Source organism: Rhineura floridana, chromosome 3, assembly GCF_030035675.1.
Source record: "Rhineura floridana isolate rRhiFlo1 chromosome 3, rRhiFlo1.hap2, whole genome shotgun sequence".
NCBI lineage: Eukaryota > Metazoa > Chordata > Lepidosauria > Squamata > Rhineuridae > Rhineura > Rhineura floridana.
This window is the reverse complement of record NC_084482.1, coordinates 207682641-207694382: the sequence shown is the minus strand read 5'-3', so window position 1 is coordinate 207694382 and position 11742 is coordinate 207682641. Positions and strand designations below refer to the sequence as shown.

At 45.3% G+C, this 11742-nt stretch overlaps 1 pseudogene; it reads left to right on the top strand.

The window, feature by feature from the left end:
* Window positions 1–1302: 1302 nt before the first annotated feature.
* On the top strand, window positions 1303–11617 carry LOC133378903 (zinc finger protein 883-like; annotated as a pseudogene).
* The last annotated feature ends 125 nt before the right edge of the window (window positions 11618–11742 follow it).

Here is an 11742-nt window from a genome sequence, read left to right as displayed (position 1 = left end):
GTTAGCAAAAGCTGGGGGGGGAGGGGGGAATAAGGCAAAGTCCCTAACAGCAGCATTGTTATAGAGTGTGTAACTGATAAAATGCACCTCCCTCTGCTAAAGGCAGAGTGGTAGCAGGTGGAAGCCGCTCTATCCCTTGGCCCATCTGGCTCAGTACTGCCCACACAGACTGGCAGCGGCTCTCCAGTGTTTCAGGTAAGGGTCTGTCCCAACCCTACCTGGAGATGCCAGGGATTGAACCTGGGATCTTCTGCATGCTAGTCAGATCCTATACACCACCGAGCTGTGGCCATTTCGCTTCATTGGATGGCCCTGAATTCTAGTATGAGAGAGGGAGAAAAACTTTATCCCACTTTTTCTGACACACCGTGCATGATTTTACACACCTCTGCCATGTTTTTATCTGCATGAAGTTGATTTATGTATGTTTTCATATGTGGAATTGCTACGTATGTTTTTATCGCTGGTTTTTTTATGGTTAAATTGATTCGAGATGTTTCGTAGGAAGCCGATGGCACTGATTAATTAATTTTTCAAATGGGGTCAGCGTGGCTGGCCAGAGGCTTCCCTAAATGAAAGAAGTATTTTGCCTGTTCGTTCCTGTTCCTTTTTTGTTTCCTCTAGCCTCAGCGTGCTCTGTTTAGGTCCCAGTAGTTTCATAGAATAGTAGAGTTGGAAGGGGCCTATAAGGCCATCAAGTCCAACCCCCTGCTCAGTGCAGAAATCCAAATCAAAGCATTTGCGACAGATGGCTGTCCAGATGCCTCTTGAATGCCTCCGGTGTCGGAGAGCCCACTACCTCTCCAGGTAATTGGTTCCATTGTCGTATGGCTCTAACAGTTAAGACGTTTTTCCTGATGTCCAGTCGAAATCTGACTTCCTGCAACTTGAGCCCATTATTCCATGTCCTGTACTCTGGGACGACCGAGGAGAGATCCCAGCCCTCCTCTATGTGACAACCTTTCTTGTACTTGAAGAGTGCTATCATATCTCCCCTCAGTCTTCTCTTCTCCAGGCTAAACATGACCAGTTCTTCCAGTCTCTCCTCATAGGGCTTTGTTTCCAGTTCCCTAATCATCCTTGTTGCCCTCCTCTGAACCTGTTCCGGTTTGTCTGCATCCTTCTTGAAGTGCAGAGACCAGAACTGGACGCAGTACTCAAGATGAGGCCTAACCAGTGCTGAATAGAGGGGAACTAATACTTCACATTTATTCAACACATTTCTGCAACCCACTGCCACGTGACAATGAAGATAGAAGACCAAAACCCCACCTTAGGGGACAGCTCACAAGGGACGGGAGAAGTCCCTCGCGACCCCTTGAACGCTGCAGGTTGCAAATCTAGGATGGATTCAGAGGGAGGAAGTCAACCCCCTGAAGCAATGCATTCTGGGAGTATTGAGCGATCTGTCCAAAGGTTTGTGCCCCAGCAGGTGAAGAAAGAGCCAGGTCTGCACCAGCAGTGGGAAACCCAGTGGCAAGAGTTCCTCAGAACGGTGGAATCTCCTCATTCAGAATGGGGCCCCGTACCATTGCCTGAGGGGTCCACCCCGTGGGACGATGCTAAGGCCTTCCTGGCCTCCTTCGAGCAAGTGGCGGGAGCTTATCGGTGGCCCAAGGAAGTGTGGGCGGCCCATCTCCTGCCAGCCTTCAGTGGGGAAGCCGAACGGGCCTTTAACAGGCTGGCGGCCAGAGACAAGGAGGATTATGGGAAGGTGAAGGTGGCCATCTTGCGAGAGGAGGTGACTGGCAGGGAAAGGCTGCGTCAACACTTCTGGCATTTTTGCTATCGAGAGGCCGAGGGGCCGAGAGAGGCTCACAGCCGGCTCCGGGAACTATGCCACAGGTGGCTGAGGATAGAGAAGGACACCAAGGAGCAGATCCTGGAGCTGTTGATCCTGGAGCAACTCTTGACCATACTGCCGCCGGAGATCCAGAGCTGGGTCAGGGAATGTGGCCCGGAGACCTGCTCCCAGGCGGTGGCCCTGGCAGAGGCCTTCCTGCTGAGGCAGCAGGAGGCCCAGAAACAAGGAAAACAGGTGAGGCCAAATTGTGTGTGATGGTTGTCCTCTGTCTCCCAGGATAACAATTTCAGTATCCCTGCCAAAGTATTTGCTTTGCCCCTTGAAGCAGGGAACATAGGGAGCTGCCTTATACCGAATCAGACCAGTGGTCCATCTACCTCAGTATTGCCTACACTGGCTGGCAGCAGCTCTCTGGGTTGTCAGGCAGGGAGTCTCTCCCAGCCCTACCCGGAGATGCCATTGGGGATTGAACCTGGGGCCTTCTGCATGCAAAGCGGATGCTCGGCCACTGAGCTACGGCCCTCCCTCTTCCCAGCCTGTGGCCCTCCAGGTGATTTTGGACTCCAACTCCCAACAGCTCCCCAAGCCGGAGTGCCCAATGGTCAGGGATGATGGGAGTTGTAGTCCAACCAAGATCTGGAGGGGCCATAGGTTCCCTCCATCCCTGGCTTATTTCCTTTATAATCGCAACCCTCTTTTGTCTCCCGTACGCTGGCAATGGGGATACTAAGGCCCCATCTGCGCTATACTTTGAAAGCAGTGCTGTGCCACTTTAACCGTCATGGTCTCCTCCTCCAGAAAATCCTGGGAAGTGTCGTTTGTGATGGGTGCTTGTTGTTGGGAGACCCCCTGTTCCCCTCACAGAGCCGCAGTTCCCAGAGTTTTCTGGGAAGAGGGATTGACTGCTAAACCACTCTGGGAATCATACCTCTGCGAGGGGAATAGGGGTCTCTCCTAGGTTGCTCTGTCAGCCAACTACACTTCCCAGGATTCTTTGGGGGGAGCCATGACTATTGAACGTGGGATAATACTGCTTTACATGCATAGTGCAGAGGAGGCTTCGGGGGGGGGGCATCATTAGGCCCTCCCATCTTGTCCTGTCAGGCGGTGTTAAAAGAGGCAGCTTCCAGCCCCTCCGAGGTAGGCCGGGCTCCATCAGTTGTGGAGCAGAGTCAGCCGTGCAGGGAAGCCAAGCAAGAAGAGGAGGAGAGCTTTGTCAGTAAGGAGGGATCAGCTTTTTCCGGGAGGGGCTGAGTTCACGGGTGCTCTGAAGTGCCTTCCTGGGCCAGCCTCTCAAGTTACAGGCTGCAAGCCGGCATCGGGCCTTTTTATTTATTTGTTTACTTTGTTGAACAAGATTTCTATACAAGATTTTTATTGTTGAACAAGATTTTATATCAAAACGACAACCGCCTCTGTTTAAATAAAATACTGGTGGGGAACCTGAGGGTGAATGTGGCCCTTCAGGTCTGTCTATCTGGCCCTCAGAACTCTCCCCAGACCACACTCCTCACAGACCACCCTCCTTGAGTGTTTTTGCCCAGCTGAGAGCTCCTTGAACTCTGAGAAGGCCTCTTGCCTTTTCTGGATGGAAGACAGAGAGGGGCGTGTGAGTGTGTGTAGAAATTAGCCTACCGTACAAAGGAAAAATTCAAATTCATTGCTCTGTCCAATTTTGCCTCCGGCTCTGCCCACCACTGGCGTGTGGCCCCCGGAGGTTTAGCCAGAAGGAAATGTGGCCCTCGGGCTGAAGAGGGTTCCCCAGCCGTGACATAAAATTATATATTCATAAGAAAATACTGCTCAGAATCAACAGACTTTAAAAACAAGTTGACATAATGCAGCAGGACTCTTTCTATGTTCTGTTAATCGTCTTTATTCCTTATTTTTCAAGTTCCGTTCCTCACTTCCGGGAAGGGTGACTTAGCCTGTGCCTGCTCTTGAGACGGGCTCCTGCCTCAAAAGAAGCTTATTCAGATATATCAGTCAGATTTTTTCTTTTTTTGACTGATTAAACTTCTCCCGGGTAGGGAGAAACGAAGAGATTAACCTCAAAGCCTATTTTTGTTGGGACGACCAGATCTCATTAATTTATGGGACGAGGTCCAGCCGACGAAGGTGGGACGGATTTTTAACAACAAGCTCTATCTGGAAAAGCGAACGTTCATCTTATCTTCTAAGAGAGAACGCACTAACAGGCAAGCACCCTTCTTTCTATATTTTTCTTTTACTTGACTTAAATTGTTGCTGTTTAAAAGAGATTTGCCAGATTGATCGGTTTTTGACATCTCACTGGGGAGCCATAACTTCTCTCTGCTACTCACTAATTAATAGCTTATCTCTGTTTTTGTTGCAAAAAGCTGTCCTGGATTTGCATTCTAAAGATATACACAGAAGAGGGATTTCTATTCCAGATTTTTATTTTGAAGAATATTATATTGTTTGAGACTACTCTCTTTTTGGTCTATTTTATTTTGACGAATCTGTTTTCTGACGACCGCCATTAATTGTTTCGATCCTGGGAACTGCATTTTGTTTACTTAAGCATGGAGAGATAAGGCTGTCTGCTCTGTTTATACTGTGATGTCACCAAGTTTGGAGTATTAACCCAATTGTTGCTGAAATAAGAAGTGGTTTTCCTATATTTTTCTTTTAAAATGGCAATTAAGAAAGTGGCTGAGAAGCTGGAAATAACTATGTTTCAGAAAATAATGGATGAGATTGAGATAACGAAACAAAACCTGCGACAGGGTTGTAAGGAGCTGAAAATTGAATTGAGTAAAATGAAGCAGGAGATTAAAGATATAGGGGTCCCTGTGAGAGAGGTGACCCTGGAAGGGGTCCCTGTGAGAGAGGAGACCCCGGAGATTGGAACAAACGTGGAACAGGAAAAAGATTTGGAGTCTATGGACTTTAGAAACAAAATTTATTGTTTGGAGACACAGGAGATTAAAGACATAGGGGTCCTTGTGAGAGAGGAGACCCTGGAGACTGGAACAGGGGTCCCTGTGAGAGAGGAGACCCTGGAGACTGGAACAGGGGTCCCTGTGAGAGAGGAGATCCCGGAGATTGGAACAAACGTGGAACAGGAACAAGATTTGGAGTCTATGGACTTTAGAAATAAAATCTATTGTTTGGAACTCAATGTTATCTCTGAAGAAATTAATGAAGATTCTAGAGATAAAGTTATCAATGGCATGGATAATCTTCTGGACTGGAATGATGTGATGGAGCCCAATATAGAGAAAATCTATGGAATTAACTGCAGCCATGTGACAATGGAAAAACTTTCAAGAGATGACCCAGTGTATTTTGAAAAAAAGAACAGAGATATGATTTTACAGCAGTATTTCAGCAACCTATTCAGAATGGATGGCAAGAAAATATTTGGGATAGAGGTAATTCCCATCAGACTCTTACTATATGACTATGGCTTTGACAGCAAGATTATTATGGAATACTGATAATGGAAGATTGGATACTGAAATTACTGGACTTAACAAGACTACTGAAGATGGAAGATGGAAAATGGAACTAATAGGGATAATAGAACAATGGCTACTGAAATTACTGAACCTAACAGATTCTGATGTGATGGATTAATTGAAATGTTTATTTTGACTATGGTTATGACAACAAGATTATCATAATTAGTAATGAGATGGATTAATCGATATGCTTATCTGGAAAAAAAAATTGATAGATATATTTCTTAAAGAATTGAAACCTCTCTTTGACTTTTTGTGGAAAGAATAAAGTAATGTTTATGAGATTTGATGATTAAGTAAGATAACTACTGGAGGAAAGTGATTTTATAATATGACTTAAGAGACAGGATTGTTATATATTATAGACTTATAACTGATTTGATCTTTGACAAATGGGAAGTCAATATTTTACTCTTTATTTTTTATTTTTGTTTTTTTTTTTTCTTTTTTTTCTTTTTGTTTAACTATTTTTGATTTTGTTTTTTGTCTTTGAATGTTTTATGATTTTGTCTTGTATGTTTTATGAAAATCTGAATAAAAATTATTGAAAAAAAAAAAAAAAAAAGTTCCGTTCCTCCAATCCAATCCAGGAAAGAAGTTGCTTTGTCACTTTCCCCATTTTTCCAGCAGACAAAGGGTGAATGGCGACGGGAGATGGGGAGAGATGTGCTCCGGGAGATTCGGCACTGGTGGGGCCACTGAGTGGGACATCCATGTGGAAAGTAGAGGAGATCCTTTCCCTGCGTTGCGAGCCGGACGATGCAGTGGCGAGTCAGGAAAGAGCAGAGCATCTGCTGGAAGCCCCTCCAGGGGAGGAAGCAGATGAACCTGGTCCTTGCAAAGGAGGTTGTGAGGCTCCCAGGGAAATGGCAGCCCAGGCTGGAATCAAGGCTGGTAAGTCACAGAATGCCTGCAGTGCTTATGGCAGAAGGGCCAAGGTGGACTAAGACGCATTTGCTCTGAGTAGATGCAGTGATGGCCACCAACTTGGATGGCTTCAAAAGAGGAGTTGCCTTATTCTCCATGAATTTTGTCTCTTAGTGGCTACTAGCCACAATGGCTATATTCTGCTCCACAGTTGGAGGCAGCAGGCCTCTGTATGTCAAGTGGGCAGAGCGTGGTTGCACTCAGGTCCTACTTGTGGGCTTCCCATTGGTGCATCTGGTTGACCACTGTGAGGACAGGATGCTGAACTAGGTGGGCCACTGGCCTGATCCAGTAGGCAGGCTTTTCTGATGCTCTTCACCAGTGGTGACTGAATCCCCCAAGTTCTGCTTTCCCAGTGACAGACTGACATTGCCGGTCCCAAGGTCTTCCACCAGATAGGACCTGACCATAATTGTGCTTTCCACACTTGTGATTCTGAGCAGCTGGTGTTCAGAGGCACACTATCTCCATGGCTAGCCTTATCCTCCATGAATTTGATGAGAATTCCAGTTACAGGACTCAGGAGGAAAAAAAGCTATGCGCTAGCATGGGTCTCTTGGCAGTTTCACTTCTGTAGAGGTTCGGGGTGGGGGGTTGGTGGCCCGGGAGAGGGAATTCTTTGTGGGAGCCGCTATGCAGTGGAACTCTCCCTATAGAGGTGCATCTGACACCATCGTTGTATAGTTTTTGCCATGTGATGAAGACGCACCTCTTAATCGTAGCCTTTGATGTGTCAGATATGTTTTTAAAGATTTTTTAAAAAATGTTTTTAGTGTTCTATCACGTTGTTTGCCACCCTGGGCTCCTTTTGGGAGGAAGGGTGGGATATCAATTTAATAACAAAAAAATATTTTTAGGACTTGCCCAATTTTTCTGATATATTCTTCTGATATATATATATATATTTAAAATAGAAATTCTTTTAACTGATCGTAAAATTGTATTTTGGTGTTGTTGTAAACCACCCTAGGACCTCGTGGTGAAGGCAGGCCAAAAATTCCATTAAATTCATAAATAGTTTGGGGTGTTTCCAAGTAATTTAGAGTAGACTCAATGAATTGTATTCCATGCTAGCCCTCCTCAGTGTGATTGGACATGATGAAGGCGCCATTTACACTATGCATTTAAAGCACTGTCATACCACTTTAAACAGTCATGGCTTTCCCCAAAGAATCATGGGACCTGTAGTTTGCTGAGAGTTGTTGGGAGACCCTTGACAGAGCAACAATTCCCAGAGCGGTTTCACAATCAGTCCCTCTTCCCAAGGAACTGGGAATTGTTGCTCTGTGAGGGGAACAAGGGTCTCCTGACAAACTATAGTTCCCAGGATTCTTTGCGGGAAGCCACGACTATTTAAAGTGGTACGGCACTGCTTTAAAATGTATAGTACAAAAGGGGCCTAACTTAATAATAATAATAATAAAATTTTATTTTTCAGCCGCCTATCTGTCCGGGTTAGGGACACTCTAGGCAACGAACAACAAGAATAAAAACAATACATATAGATCAACATAATCAAATTTTAAGCTAAAAAAACCATTCATTAATTCAATTGTAACATAAATTAATCTGTCCCAATCTTGTAGGCCTGCCTGAACAGCCAGGTCTTCAAGGCTCGGCGATAGCTGGACAGGGAGGGACTTAAGTCCATTGATTTCAGTGGCTCTGCTCTGAGTAAGGCTTAGCTGGTTACAACCCAATGAAATTAATGGACCTATTAGTCATGTCCATTAATTTAAGTGGATCTGCTCTGGATGCAACCCATTGTATCCAAATGCTTTGGAAAATGTTTGTGCAATTCCAAGCCTTTATTAGGCTTCAGATGATGCAGGGAAAATAATACCCTAAAGGAACATAAACCGCCAACAGGCCATTAATAATCCTTCCTCCCTCATAATGATTTAGAGGGCACATGGGGATTGGAGGGGGGGCAGGGAAGTCCCATTGGGCAAGTGTGAATCCTTGTGCTGACGGGACGTATTACCTAGCACTACTTTGGATACAGCCCTTAGCTGAGTTCTCTCTTTTTTCCAGAAGACGATATGTGGGAGAGTGAAAATGAGGAAAGACAGCACGCAATGTTGTCAGAAAGAGGCAAGTTGGAGGCGTCCAAAGAAAACTTTTGGGATCAAGATGGCCCAAATCAGCAGCAGATAAACTACACAGAAAGCAAGAGAGAGAAATCTTTTCCTTGTCATGTTGGGAACTTCCATGAAATCCCAGTCCAGCAGTCTGAAAAGGGAAGGAATGACTATCTGGACACTCACTGGAGAATCTACACGGACTTTACAGAATGCGGAGCGCTCCAGAAAGGTGAGAAGCCACACCAGTGCTCAGAGTGAGCTTCAATCGCAGCACAGCCCTTGCATCTCACCAACGGATCCACACAGGGGAGAAACTATGTAAGTGTTTGGAGAGTGGAAGCAGCTTCAATCAGAGTGCCAACTTTATTAGACATCAAAGAATGCACACAGGGGAGAAAGCATATGGCTGCTCATACTGTGGCCAGAGCTTCTGTGATAAATCGAGCTTCATTCAACATCAGAGAATACACACAGGAGAGAAACCATATAAATGCTTGGAATGTGGAAAGAGCTTCAATAAGAGCACAAACTTCGTTAGATATCAAAGGTTGCACACAGGGGACAAGGCATATAGCTGCTCACATTGTGGCAAGAGCTTGTGTGACAAATCAAGCCTTATTCAGCATCAGAGAATTCACACTGGAGAAAAACCATATGAATGTTTGGTGTGTGGAAAGAGCTTCAACAAAAGCACAAACTTTATTAGACACCAAAGGATACACACAGGGGAGAAACCTCATAGCTGTGCAGACTGTGGCAAGTGCTTCTATGATAAACCAAGCCTTATTCAACATTGAAGAGTCCACACAGGAGAGAAACCGTTGAAGTGCTTGGAATGTGGGAAGAGCTTCAGTCACAGGGGGAGCCTTAGTGCACACATAAGAATTCACACAGGGGAGAGACCCTATAAATGCCCCGACTGTAACAAGAGTTTCCGTGCCCAGTCAAGCCTCCTTAAGCATAAGAGGATCCGCACAGGGGAGAAACCCTATAAATGTATGGAGTGTGGAAAGACCTTAGGCCAGAGTGCACATCTCCCTTCCCATCAGAGAATGCACACTGGGAAGGGGCCATATAAATGCTCAGACTGTAGCAAGTCGTTTTGTGATCAGTCAGGCCTTGTTGAATATGAGAGACTGCACTCCCAGGAAACAGCCTAAAATAAACTGCATACATTCTTGGAGCATGGAAAGTGCTCCTGTTGGAGTCGATTAACTATGAATTCACACCAAAGGATTGACCCAGGAAAAATCAGAGGAAACTCTTCCTCCTGACAAATCCATCAGAACTACCCCCTCCCTTATTAAACATCAGGTCATTCAACAGAGACGTCGCACAGGAGCTGACTGTGACGTCCTCCCCTGGTTCTCCCTGTCAGGTTCCCACCTGCTTGTGGCTACTGCCTTTCACTAGGCACCACCGGGGATACCACCAGTCCGGACCGTCCTTTATATGGTTTCTCACTCCGCTCTAGCACAGATCTCACTAGATCCCCCTGCTAGGCAGCACCACCAGTCACGTCCTATAACCAATACTCCCAGAGACTTTGCCTGAGTCTCTCTCTAGCTGGTTACTTTTGTGACTGCGTGCTTATGCTGTTCCCAACCCCCTTGTATCTTTATAGATAATGCATACAACTCTGGGTTGCTCTGGATACTTGAATTGTTATTATTCCTCCCTTCACCGCTGCCACCATTAGATACTGTTTCTGTTCAGCCTTGGTAATTACCTTGCCCTCCCTTCTGGTATATATATCCCCCAGCCAAGGATCAGGCCTTTGGTAAACCAAATAAGTATTTATTAAATATCAGAAATAACAAGATTAGTTTTAGAATGTTTCACAAGTGTATGGTTTCATCTGTTCCTGTTTTGTACTTGACTTATTATTAATCAGAACTCCAACTCCCTCTTTCTCCACGCTCCTGACCTCCACCCTCAAACACCTCTTTCTCCACACTCCCAACATCCACCCAGATTCAACTGTCATTCTTCCATTTATACTCCCAGCCACTCAAACGCTCAGCCAATCATCCAGCATTCTGCTGCTCATGTACTCCCCCCTCCTCTTTCACTCCACTTACCATATGTCTTCTATATAAACAGCACTTACCATATTTACACTATAAGCAGGAACATCACACTGACATTGTAGTGGTCAAGGGATCCGGTGCAGGACCCCCAATGACAACTGGAGTGTGTGAGGAGTGATGTTCGGAAGATGGCGTTTCCTAAGGTACCCACGTTCCAAGCTGTTAAGGCAGAGATGGAATCTGCTGCCTTCCAGAAGCTATTGCTGACCATTGGCTCTGTTGGCTGGGGCTGATGGGTGTTGGAGTCCGACAACATTTGGATGGCACCAGGTTCAGGAATGCTCACTCACTATTGTCCTCCAGGGTTTCAACCAGGGAGGTTTTTCCAGCCCTACTTGGAGATTCTAGTGGGCATCAAACCTGGAACTTTAAGCATGCAAGGCAGATGCTCAGCCGCTGAGCTACCACTCTGTGTTAGTCCTTAAGGTGCCACAAGACTCTTTGCTGTTTTTCCCCTGCATGTATGTTTAATTCTGTTTCAAAATAATACCCCATGATGATGATGATGAAGAACCTAAGCATCATGATGCTTGTTCCTTTTTGGTTTTGTTTTATGTTATACATATATATTCATCCTCAGTGACCTGGGCTTGGGATTGTTGTTTTTGTTCATGCTGTTGTTTTGTTATTATATATTCAATAAAAAAAAAATTATTTTTTTAACAAAAATGATGAAGAACCCGAGAAGAGCCTGGCTGGTGGATCAGGCCAATGGTGGTCCATTTAGTCCATCAACCTGTTCTCATAGTGAGAACCAGACACCCCCCCCATGCAAAGCCCACAGGCAGGACCCGAGTGCAGCAGTGCTCTTCCCACCTGTGATTCCCAGCAACTGATATCCAGAGGCCTACTGGTTGCCAGTTTGTTTACAGGTCCAGTTTGAAGGGCTCGCAGTTTAAGCCCTACATCGCTTCTCCTCTCTGCTGCTCTCGGACATTTGGGGGTGGTGGAAGCCTGGGAGAGGACATTCCATGTGACAGCCCCACACCTGTGGAATTAATGTTGCTACACACTGCCTTCATATTTTGCGAGAAACACTTGCACAGCTTTCATCTTATGGTGAAGACACATCTCTTTACCCTGCCTCACCTTGGAGACCCGAGAGAGATATTTTTACGACCCATGCTTTTTTCTTGGCTGTAATTTGTTTTAAACTGATCTTAATATTGTATTGAATTTTTAAATTATTGCAACCTGCCCTGGGACTTTATGATGAAAGGTGGGTAAGGAATCTTAATAATAATAATAATAATAATAATAAATAAAATTTCTGACAATGGAGGAAGAAAACAGCCATTGTGGCTAGTCATGATTGATAGCCTTATCCTCCATGAGTTTATCTGATTCTC